The following is a 13658-nucleotide window of genomic DNA, read 5'->3' as shown; positions in this document are numbered from 1 at the left end:
TTACTTATTGATAGCAGCCAACCATGAACATGATTCTCAACCCTGCCTGCAAGACGGCTAGAAATAAAAGGCAAGAATGGGGAAAAATAATCAGAGAAGATAGTATTAAGGAACAATCCTTCCCCGTGGCAAGAATGGCATATTCTATTTAGAAATAATTCCTCTTGGTTTTTGTCTGTGTTTGCTTCCTTTGTTCATGAGAAGCTGGCCATTAGGGCACAACAGAATTTCATGTTGTGGATTGGCAAAGGAGGCCTATTCCAAAGAAGTTGGATGCAAACAATGGAAGAAGAAAAACAAGGGTTGCCATTATGCAACACTTTATTATACTTTTTTTTTTTTTTAAGAAAATAGTTACTGCAGTTAGGCTTTTCCTCTCTGCTCCATCTGCACAAATCTATTTTATCACTGTTCACACTACGTTGTAATTTTAAAGTCAATGTCTGTCTCCTTCAATAGCCTATAAGCTCCTCATGGGCACTATGACGTCCCTCTTATTTCTTTTTTTTTTTTTCTATTCTTGTAAAATTTGCAAACCTAATATTTGGATATGTTTTTTAAAAAAGTCAGTGAAGTATATATAACGAAAAACAACTTTTCTTCCTGCTCCTGAACAACTTTCTTTTCACAGGAAGCAACCAGGATTGGTTGTTCTGTGCATGTCCTTCAAGAGATTTTCTGTGCACATACATGTGTATAACAAGATGGCACTGTTACAAAACTTATTCTGAGTATTATTTATTTCCCTCTACCAGTACTTTTAACAAAGTTTTCCACATGCTCCTATGATTAACCTCCTCCTTTGAGTGACAGCATGACATTCCTTTTTCTAGGTATTACATATTTATTTATCTGATATCTTAGGAACAGACATTTACATGTTTTCTGTCTTTGTTATAAACAAAACCGCAATAAACATCCTACTTGTTCCTTTGAACACATATCTGAGTTTACCTCAATGTTAAATTCCCAAAAGTCCATAGACAGTGTATGTATGATACTTTTCCCACATCTTAGTGCCATATACCACTAAACATTATGACTCTTTCCAACCTGATAAATGAAACATGGCATCTTGTCTAAGTTTGTGTTTTTAAAAATTCTGGATAAATTTGAACATTTAAAAATACGTTGTCTTAGTCAGCCTGGGCTGCTATAACAGAAATAACATAGATACAGGTGACTTTAACAATACATTTAGTTTTCACAGTTCTGTAGGCTGAGAAGTCCAAGGTCAGGGTGCCCACTGATGTGGTACCTGGGGGAGAGCCGCTTTCCTGGTTTGCAGGAGGTCAACTTCTTGGTATATCCTTATATGGTATATCCTTATATGGTGCAGAGAAAAAGAGATCACCTGCCTCTCTTATGTCTTTCCACTTGTATTTTATAAGGCATTTTGTAGCATAATAGCATATAATTTTGTAAAATATTAATGAGGTAGAATTTAAGGTATGTTCCCTGCATTTAGAGTATAGAGTTCAATGTATCAAGTTCAATGTATCTTCTTATCCATTAAGTCCTTTAGGTCCTTTCTCTCTTTATCTATTTGTCTATTTGGTCTGTCACAGATTGACTCTAAGGGTAAAGTCTCCTATATTATTGTGTTTCTTCCTTTTTCTTCTTTTATTTCTTATCATTTTAATATATGAATTCTGATTATATGTACATTTTGATAGTTTGTTGAAGGGTTTGTTGATATAAATTGTCTTTCTTATCTCATTTAATGCTTACTACCCTAAAATAAGCATTTTCTGATATTAACGTCAAAATTCCTGATTTGGAGGGGCAACTGGGTAGCTCAGACAGTTAAGCATCTTCCTTTAGCTCGGGTCATGATCCCAGAGCCCCACACCGGGCTCATCAGGGAATCCACTTCCTTCTCTCCTTTTGCCACTCCCCCCTGCTTATGCTTATGCATGCTCTCTCTATATATATATCAAATTTAAAAATCCCCTTTTTGGTAATTTTTCTTGATATATATTTTGCTCATTCTTTTACCTGAAGCATTTTGGAGTTACTTATTGTTAATATGCATTATGTATATCAAACATAGCTGGGTTTTATTTTTTATTTGGTCTTTAAGTTTTATATTTAACAAATATTTTAGACTGTTTACATTTGTATATGATGTATACATTCAATCTTTTTTCTGCCATTTTGTTTTACATGTCCTATTTTTACTGATTCTTTAGATTTTAGTCTTTTGCTCTGTAGAATGTTTTGTTTACTTTTGACTTTGTTTTCCTTCTAATAATTGGGAATTTGCTTTCTCCCCATTGAATTGTAGTCTTTAGAATAGGAAATAATTTACTTGATCCTGTATTTCTTGATTAGTCTCCTTCATGCAGCATCTGCTAACTTTCCACTGTGAAAATGAAGAACAGATATCCTACCTCTCATCTTCCCCCAACTGCACATGATATTTGCTTATTATGTTATTTTTAGTTCTTCTTAGTTATATATTTACTCTATTATTATTTTCTTGAGTTATCACCTAGAGACAGGATCTTTTTAACATGTCCCTCACTGTGAAAGATATGTCAATCCATGTACTTAAATGTAATATGTCTCATCTTTTCCTTCTCATTCTACCAATCTGTATTTATTATTCAGATCACTACTTCTATATTGTTGTGGTTTGTAACATTTATATTCTATTCAAAACTTTAATTCCAAATATTGTAAGCCTATACATCTGAGAGACTCTTCAGACCGAACTATCTACAGATTCAATGCAAGCCCTATCAAAATTCCAGTGGCATTTTTCACAGAAATAGAACAATCCTAAAATTTGTATGCAGCGACCAGAATCTAAGAAGCCAAAGCAATATTGAGAAAGAACAAAGCCAGAGGCATCATACTTACTGATTTCAAATTGTATTACAAAGCTATAGCTATCAAAATAATATGGTATTGGCATAAAAACAATAGACAGATTGATGCAATAGAATCGAGAGGCCAGAAATAAACTCACACATGTATGGTCAATTAATTTCAACAAAGGAGCCAAGAACATACAATGGGGAAAGGACAGCCTCTTCAACAAATGATGTCAGGAACACATGCAAACGAATGAAACTGGACCACTTTCTTGCACCACACACAAGAATGAACTCAAAATGGATTGAAGAGTTGAATGTTAGACCTGAAACCATAAAACTACTAGAAGAAAACATAGGCAACAAGCTGCTCCTCACACCAATCTTGGCAATAATTCTTTGGATTTGACACCAAAACTAAAGGCAACAAGAACAAAAATAAACAAGTGGAACTCCATCAAACTAATATGCCTCCATAAAGCAAGGACACCCTAACAAAATGAAAGACAACTTACCAAGCAGAATAACATGTTTTAAAATCACACATTTAATTAGATGTTAATATCCAAAATATATCAAGAACTCATACAACTCAATACAAAAAAAAAAAAAAAACCCAACCTGATTAAAATAAAATGGGCAGAGGATTTCAATAAACATTTTTCCAAAGATGGCATTTAAATGGTCAACAGGTCACAAAAAGGTACTCGACATCACTAATCATCAAGAAAAGGCAAATCAAAACCACAATGAGATATCACCTCCCATCTGTCAGAATGGCTATTATCAAAAAGATAAGAAATAAGTGTTGGTGAGGATATGGAGAAAAGCGAGCCCTTGTGCACTGTTGGAAGAATTGTAAATTGGTGCAGCCACTATGAAAAGAGAATGGAGCTTGCTCAAAAAATTTAAAATAGAAGTGTGCACCGCATATTCAATGCAGCATTATTTTCCATAGCCACAACTTAGAAGTAATCTAAGTGTCAATCAATGGATAAATGAATTTTAAGATGTGGTATATATTCACAATGGATTATTACTCAGTCATAAAAAAGTAAATCTTGTCATTTGTAACACATTCTGTTGAGGGCATTATACTAAGTGAAATAAGCAAGAAAAATAAAAATAAACACCATATGACTTCACTTCCATGTGGAATCTAACCCCTATTCCCATTGCCACAAAAAATAAGTTCATAAATACAGACACTAGACTGGTAGTTGTCATAAGGGGGTCAAAATGTACAAACTTCCAATTATAAAATAAATGAATCATGGGCATCTAATGTACAGCATGGTGAATCATAATTAATAATACTATATTGTGTATTTGAAACTTGTTAAGAGAGTAGATCTTAAAAGTTATTGTAAAAAATGTTATGGATGTTAAACTAGACTTGTTGTAGTGATTTTACAACATATACGAATACTCAGGCATTATGTTGTATACCTGAAACTAGTAAAAATGTTATATGTCAATTATACCTTAATTAAAAGAATTTGGGAGAAAAACATTATCAGCATATCCAAATTATTTTTTTATAGTTAAAGCTGTAACACACAAAAGTTGTTAAATGTGTCCATGTATACCTGATGAAACATTATAATGAAATTGGCAATTAGTGTATGTTGTGTATGCAATAAAAAAAAGTCACATTAATTATACTAGCACTTGGGGCACTAAGAGAATAAAATGCTCATTACTGACATTTTAACAAAGTCAGACATCTAAGAAACTCTTCAGATCCAAGCATCTCTTTATAATCCATTCCAGTTCAGACATACATGCTTGTAGCTAAGCCAGAATTGGACTGAGTGGAGGCTCAAGGCAAACTGCCATTTATGTCTCTGACATGCCTCTGACATGGACGCCCACCTGGGGGAAATGCTTGCTGGCTTACAGGAAACTCTTGAGATGTTCATGAGGTACCTCTGCAAATTGGGTTACTTATCCATGTGGAGTTCTGAGTGAATACAAATCTACGGCGGAGCTTGGGTGCTTCATTTCCAACTTGGAAGAATTCCTACTCCTTCCTGAGTTTGTACTGAAGCAGAATTCCACTTTTTGTGGAACTCATTTGGTTTTTGACTGAAGCTTTGATCTGAGAGAAGTCAAAGCCCTCTATGGAAAATGTCAAGTTATCAAGAACTTGGACTTTCTGCATTTCACATTGGCTGCCTCACAGAAATGTTGTGAAGCTAAGAAAAAACAAATAGCAAAGCCATGGGGCATTCTATTTGTGCAGACGTGATAATGCATCACACTCCAACCTAAGCTCTGAGCTATGGACTGCTTGTTTCAAAGCCTAGCCCCATCTCACTGATGTGCTGAAGGATTGTGAAAAAATCTTTAGCTTTCAAAAGTGATAAATGACCATACTCCACTTTCATTTAAGCCATGGAAATACCTAAAAAAAAAAAAAAAAAAGGAAAAGGAAAAGAAAACTTAGAATAGATCACATATGATGTGGAATCTGGACAAAACATTCTCTGATAGCAGGAGCAGTGATGATAACAAGTATTGAAAAGTAATGAGACCCTTGAACAATGGATCTGAAAATAATTGCAAAGAAATAAGAGGTTAACTGCAGTGTCCAACACCTATTTCTTTTAGGTTTGTCTTACCAATTTATGCAACTATTTGGGTTCCTTGATCAGAGATAAATGAAATCACTTATTGCCTAAAATAGAAAGTGATTTATTACCCAGCAATGTCTTGACAGGAAAGGATTCAGCCATTAATCCATACATGTTTAGATGAGAAAAGCAGAAGAAAAAAAAAACATAGAATTGGGCAGTTTGAATGAATTTTCGATTCTTTCAAGTGAACAGGCAGCAGACATAAGCCGTGCAAAAATGTCTGCCTATATTTACTTTAATAAATATTTTAAGATGGTGAACCTTATTCTTAGGATGCCTGGTTGCATTTTAATATTTTAGAAGTTTTCATGGATTCAAAAACTAGCAAGTACTGATGGAAGGTCTTCATACTTTTCCTCCTGGCTTTACCATCACATACAGGAACAGTTACTGTGTAAAAGGAAGAGAGTTCACTTTGTACTGGATGCTCCCAAAAGGTAAAGGTGATTTTATTTTTACCATACAATATTCCACACTGCACCATATATAAGAAAAAGCATGACTATAAAGAAAAATGGAACTTTCAAAATGCATTGGTCTTCTATGATTACAAGAAAACAGCCGGCATGCTAATCATGGAATATTTCCAGTAATACAATATAAGCCCTTCTACATGCAGTTTTGAACCAAGCAGTCTTTTGCTTAATCAAGAAGAAAGAATTTGTTTGATATGTATCCTGCCACGCAATTTCATACTCATAATTTTCAGAATTCATCATTTACTTGACATAACAGAAACATAAAAATGATAGTTCAGACTTACAGTTCAGTGTCCAGCATGTAAGGAGCTTAGAAATCACTGCTCCACCCCAACAACCACTAAAGCTCGAACACACTGGAACATCAGCTCTTCTGAGATCCGTCAGAGGAGTGAGGTCACAGGACAAACCACTGCTCCCCAGGCTGACGAGACAGGTGGATAACGAGAACCGCAACTTATGAGCGCAGACACCTATGCAGGAACTGGTGCCAAGGTAAGCACACCTGAACAGCACAAAGCCAAGTGCTGCAGGCCGTGTGGACACATCTGAGAGTTAAAAACTCCACAGGGACCCAATCATACACAGTCCCCACACTGTGGTGAGTTTCAGCTCCAGGAGCTCAAACCAGTTTCTCTCAGCGAGCAGCAGAGGAAAATCCCCTCCTACTTAGAGCAAAGGTGGGGAAAAGGAACCATTTTTAATTTTTTTTTATTGGGGTTCAATTTGCCAACATATAGCATAACACCCAGTGCTCATCCCATCAAGTGCCCCCCCATTGCCCATCACCCAGTCACCCCAACCCCCCACCCACTTCCCCTTCCACTACCTCATTTTCAAATGTGTCAGAGCACTTTGTTCATAACAAGGCCTGACCCCAGGGGAAACTCGTTAACCAGACCCTAACCTGCTAGGCTTTCATCAGAGACTCTAACTGGCTTGTGGGGAAGGGACATACCAGCTCCACTCCCCATCTAGCCATCCTATCCCACTGAAAAGGAGGGGCAAGGAGACTGAGATACACCTTGTGAAGTTCACAGCCCAAAGACACAGGCTGGGGAAAAGCTGGAACCAATTACAGGACCACAGACCACTTGACTCCCTCACACTCACCGCTCCATCACTGAAGGTCTGTTTACCCCTGTCCCTTTTACCTAATTCCTCACATTGGCCTTTCAACAAAAAATTACAGGGCATAGTAGAAAGTAAAAACAAAGTTTGAAAATACTGAGCAAGCATCAGAATTAGAGTGGGATATGGCATCAATGTTGGAATTATCAGGCCAGAATTTTAAAAAGCTATGATCGACATGCTAAGTGATTTAATGGGGCAGTAGACAACAAACAAGAACAGGTGGATAATGGTAAGCAGAGAGATGGAAATTATAAGAAAGAATAAAAGAGAAATGGCAAAGATTGAGAACACGATAAAAAAATGAAAAAATACATTTGATGGGCTCATGGTAGACTGGACACAGGGAAAGAATCTCTGAGATTGAGGATAGGTTGATAGAAACTCCTAAAAATGAAAAGCAAAGAGAAAAAAGAAAAAAAAACCCACAACAGAATATCCAAGAACTGTAGGAGAACTGTAAAAGGTGTAAATACACATGATGGGAACAGAAGACAAAGAAAGGAGAAAAAGGAACAGGGACAAGAGTTAAGCAATAGTGACTGAGAATTTCCCTCAAAATAATGTCACATGCTAAAAAAAAGTCACATGCTAAACCATAGATAAAATGGAAAAAGTTGATAACACAATAGAGAAGTCAATTGGAACAGAACAGAGATGTGAGACATGACCTACATAAATAGAGTCACGTGATCTTTAATGAAGGAACAAAGGGCAGTATAATGGGGCAAAGGGAATCTTTTCAACAAACTCTGCTGGAAAAACTGGACAGTCATGTAAAAAAAATAAATCTAGACACAGACGTTATGCCCGTCACCAAAATTAATTCAAAATGGCTCACAGACCCAATTAAATAAAATTCAAGACTATAAAACTACTAGAAGAGGACAGAGGACAAACTCTTCATGACCATGGATTTGATAAGGACTTTTTAGAGATGTCATCAAGGTATAATCTATGAAAGAGATCACTGATATAAGCCAAATCTGGCAAAGGACTGTCAGTCATTCAAAACATACAAAGAACTCTTAAAACTAAACAGTAAGAAAACAAGCACATGATTAAAAAATGGACCAAAGATCTTGACACCTCACAAAGAAGATCTGCAGATGGCAAGATGGAAAGGTGTTCCAATGTTTAATTGCAGATTAACACAACAATGAGATACCCTTCACACCTATTAGAATGGCCTAAAACTGGAACACTGACAACACCAAATACTGGTGAGGATGTGGCGTAACAGGAACTTCCATTAATTGGTGACAATGCAAAATGGCACAGCCACATTCAAAGATACTTTGGTGGTTTCTTACAAACCTAAACATACTTGCCATACAATCCAGCGATTGAACTCCTTGGCATTTCCCAAAATGAATTGGGAACTTATTTCCACACAATAACCTGCACCATGGATGTTCATTCATAACTGACAAAACTTGGAAGCAATCGAGATGTTCTTTAGCAGGTGAATGAATAAACTGTGGTGAATCCAGACAAAGGAATATGATTCTGCATTGAAGGGAAATGAGCTATTGAGCCACGAAAAGAAATCTTAAATTCATATTACTAAGGGAGAGAAGCCAATCTGAAAAAGCTACTGGCTTTTTCATCCCTCTCCTTCTCATTCCAGCTATATGATATTATGGAAAGGACAAAACTATGGAGGCAATAAAAGGATCATCGGTTTTCAGGGGTTCAAAGGGATGGAGAGATGAATAGGCAGAGAACAGACAATTTTTAGGGCAGCAAAACTATTCTGTACAATAATACAGTGATGGATTTGTGTCATTAAACACTAGTCAAAGCCCACCGAATATACACCACCAAGAGTGGACCCTAATGTGCACCATGGACTTTGGATCATAATGTGTGTCAATGTAGGTTTGTCCATTGTAACAAATATATCACTTTGGTGCAGCATGCCAATATTGGAATTGTACTTGTGGGGGGTAGGGACTATATGGGAACTCTACTTTCTGCTCAATTTTGCTGTCAACCTAAAATTGCTCTAAAAATTATTTATTAAAATAATGTTTTACTTACATGAGACTATCCCTATATTAAAAAAGTACTTGCCATTTTTATAGCATCATTAGTCCAAAAAGGTTAGGACTTTTCCAGAAATTATCTCAGAGACGTTTTTTTTTTTTTTCCTGTTGTTATTTCTCTGATATGGTCATCTGCTGGAAACTCCAGATGTTGCTCATACAGTAGAAGGTAAAGTGATTTAAACGAAGTTGCCCAGAAGGTTCATCAGCTGAGCAGGTTAAATCAGGATTTGAAATGACTAATTTATCCTTTCCATGGTTACACCCATGACCCCATCCTTTAAGAATCTACTAAAGGACGAGTCAGCCCAGCAATGTATTTTATGTCATTCTGTTAGTTGTAGAGAATATCTATGTCTCTTCCTTGTAGATCTTTCTACAATGATAATTTTGGTAAACTTGAGCTTTGACAAAATATTTCAATAACTCTTAAAGCTGTTTTATATTATTTTCCAATATTTGAACTTCTCAAATATTATTTACATTATATGTTATGCCAGTTCTTTGGGGAAGAACAGTATCAATATATTTTCTTTTTGGTTGAATAAACTAGAGTCAAGTGAAATGGATTATCTTGACCAAGATCATACACAGTGTCAAAAATCTGTCATCCATCCTGCCAACTCCATTTCCCCTCTTGTTTCTATCATTCTCAAATGATATTGATTTAAAGGATGTTCCTCTTAATCCTAGACAGAATCTGTAGTCATAATAAAGCCACTTCTACAGCACTGCAAAAATAGACAATGAAGATAATAAAAGAGAGAAGGTAAAGTAAGTATGGAGACCAATAATAACTGGGACTTGCCATAAAATGGAGATCAGAAGTCCTTAAAAAATAATAGCAAAATGGGGCACCTGGGTGGCTCAATTGGTTGAGCATCCAACTCTTGGTTTGGGTTCAGGCTGTGATCTCAGGGTTGCGGGACCCAGCTCCAAGTTGGGATCCATGCTCAGCACAGAGTCTGCTTAAAGTTCTCTCCCTCCTTCCCCCTTTGCCCCTCCCTCCCTCCCTCCCTCCCTCCCTCCCTCCCTCCCTTTCTCTCTCTCTCAAATAAATGAAATCTTTTTTAAAAAATAGCAAAATCTTCTTTGCATCATAAAGCAATGTTATTTGGAAGAGATGGTGTGGTCTATCTGTGGTGAGATGTGGAGAAAGTGGGGGAATTCAAGGAAGGGTGGGATGACCCCACAGACCAGTAGAAATCAAATCAACACCTTCACATTCTGTTTAGGAGAGCTACAAACCTTCTTTTCTCATCAACAAAGCAATGGCTGTGCATGAGCAATAGTCTCCCCACTCTCGCATGCTTTAAGTAAGAAGATGCTGTAAACAGCTGTGAACCAAAATGTTCAGAAGAAATCCACCACGACCAGATGATTTGGATGCTGGGAGATCACACCCGTAAGAGCTGAGGTCACTGGCCATCTCTGTCATTGGATGAAGGGCCTGTGCCCTCACTGCCTCACAGGGCAGTTGGTGGGTTTCCCAGATTCCTTGGAGGTTTTCCTTGGAGAACTTGTTTTCCTTTAGCCTCTGAACCAATTTATAACAATCTAAGAGCTCTGACTATAAAGTGGTGAGTCTAGTTTCTGAAAAAATGAATAATTCAGGATGTAAACACCCAAGCAAATGTTTTCCTTGAAGTAATCACTTTGGGTGGCAACAAGATTGCTTTAAGAGAGGCTGTCTTGGATTAAGTCAGTCTGTCTACAGAACCAGTAAAAGTCACAAAGGAATTGTATTATGTATCGTCTTGCGTTATGTGATATACAGAGTGACATGACAGTGTTTTAGTACATTACGCTTAGGAATTGAGTTTTTGTTGAATGGCACTGAGGCTGTGTATCATGTGTGCTATTTAAAACTGACTTTTGATTTGAAAGTGTCTAAAGCATTTAATGAAGAACACAATGTTCTTGTATTTGTTCATTCAATCAAAATCATTTCATGGAAACCTGTTTTATATATACTAGGTGCTGAGCTCATTGAAGAATCAGATGCCTTCCTAAGGGCAAGGACACTCTTTTAATAACCAACAAGGCATTTTCTAGTAATTAATTTGGCCACATGGTTCCCCTTTCCATGTTTTAATGGTATTCCCTGCCAATCACCTTATACTTTACAAGGGAAAATAGCGTCTGCATCTCTTTTCCCCTAGCCTTTCCCCTTCTTTTCTCTACTCTTTAAATAATACATTCTCCCCAAGATCAACATCTCAGCTTAGCCTGTCAAGGTTCTCTTTCAACATCTCAGGCAAGCACGGGAAACCCTGCCTTTCATCCTGCTGTTTTAAAATCACCTCTGTCAAGCAACTCAACTCTAGCTTGCTTTCTGCCAGAAATAAAATCTACCTGCAGTACAAATAAAATATTTGCGACCTTTTTCAAAAAATTTAATTTGCAGCCATAATTCAAGCATAAAGGCCAGCAATTGCTATGTAACTGTCCCCCAGCTACTTAGTGAGCAGAAATATGAAAGCTTTTCGTTTTAAAACTAGTGCGCGATATGAAGAAATCAGTTAATCCGGTTGTATAACATAGTTGCCTATTGCTAATGGCCTCTGTCAGTTGGGTGTTCATCCAGAAGTTTCATGTGGGTTTTGCTACTCTTCAGGGGTGTAATTCTTCAGGGGTGAGGATGCCTGTCTGTGTAGAGCTATGAACAATGGTGATGAAATAGCTTTGTGCATCAGTGCATTTTTCCTAAATGGCAATTCATAGATAGAACCTCATGCTAAGAGTTCATATATTACATGGAGCCTAGAACTCTCGGGGAAGGTCACTTGCTATTTCAATGCTTCCCACAAAATCTAAGATAAGGATTCCTTCGGGGCTGAATAGTGGGTCTGAAAATCTCCTAAGAAAGAGGGAATCCGGTTCCTGTTGTCTTTTTCTGGTAAAATGAGTACAACAGAAACATGTGTGTGTTTGAGGAAGCCCAGCTTATGATAGTTTTAGGACACAGTGTTTACCTGAATGTATAAACTTGCTGGACTTCAGTTTTGCCAGATGCAAAATGAAAATGAGGGAGAAAAATGTGCCCTGAGCAATTCCCTTCCAGCTCCAATTTTGTAAGCACCGGTGTCAGTGTTTCGGCTAGAGACGGTGGATTCCTTGCTTGGATGACTGGAATTTGGGGTTGTGGTAAAATGATGTACTAAAGCAATTTATATAGGCTTGTGAGAACCATTATTAAATTTTCAGGAATTTTGTGAGTCAGCTGCTAAGCCCAAACTGAAGCATATTAAAATCGAAGCATATCAACTTACAATTCAGTAATTTATATTTTTATAAGCAATAAATATTCAAAATTAAGCAATTTTAATTATTTTACTAACTTCAATTAGTTATGATTTTGAGGTTATTTACATCTATTGTGCTCATATTGTGGAAATATTACATAATTGTGTGATAATGAGCATCTCTCCCCAACACCACATTCTGTGATGCAACGTTGGTACTTTCAAATTGGCCATGGGGGGAGCATATACACCATAGAAATGGAAAAATGCTATAAATAAATGCCTTTTAATTTTTTTCAGAGAGCTGACTGTTCAACAGGCTGAGACCAAAGGAAGAAGGGAGCCATGAATTTAAGTAACAGAATCAGAATGCTCCCATAAAGCAGACTGTACAGATGTTTCCATGGAGCAAATTCACAAGGCATATTTTTACGTAGGAACACCTGGGTCATATAATCTCTTTAGCTCCATTGGTCCTGTGAAGGAAAGAGAGAAGGAAGAGTCTACAATGCAAGCACAATTCTAACAAAGTTTAGGTCAGGCCAGTGGGAATTCTTTGAGTCAAAATCACCTTTCAAAGGAATTCCTCATGTCACAGACAAAAAGCTCTCTTTAACTGCCCTCCTGCACTCAATCCCTGTGTGAGAGGGGCCTGTGGGAAGCATGACTGATGTCATGGAGGTAGATACAGGGACAAAGAGAGAGATAGGGAAGTGCAGGGAAGAAGATGGTGGGAGCTGGGGAGGAGACTGGAGGCCAAGAAACACTCTAACATGGCTGTGATACTGGACTCAACAGAAGCAATGGTTGGGTGATGTCAACTATCACAAGTTTAATTAAAATCCACGCCTTCGAAACATCTATTCAAAAATACAATGGAAATGCTCTTGACATCCAAAATCTCTAGAGCTGGTACTCTCAACTTTGTGGGAAAAATATCAAAGACCTGAACTGAGCTTTGAAAGAAAGTGAGAAAATATTTTGCTAGATATACAGGCTCTTGTCCTACATCCCTTCAGGTTACCAGCTTCTTGAACTTGTAGCTGTCATTGTGAGTGACTGCAGTGGTAGGATAGGATGGAAGGAGCAACATTTCCAAGTCACCCAAGAGGAATGCTGAGGAAGAGCAAAATGAAACCTGCATTGCCTAAGTAAGCAGAAGCCATTTATTCATTTATTCAATCAATCATTAAAAAATATTTTATTTATTAATGAAAGAGAGTGTTCAGGGGGAGGATCAAGGGGAGAGGGAGAAACAGACTCCCACTAAGCAGGGAGCCTGAGGCAGGGCTTGATC

This window comes from Canis lupus, chromosome 11 (genome assembly GCF_003254725.2).
Source record: "Canis lupus dingo isolate Sandy chromosome 11, ASM325472v2, whole genome shotgun sequence".
Lineage (NCBI taxonomy): Eukaryota > Metazoa > Chordata > Mammalia > Carnivora > Canidae > Canis > Canis lupus.
Note: the sequence above shows the minus strand (reverse complement) of the source record.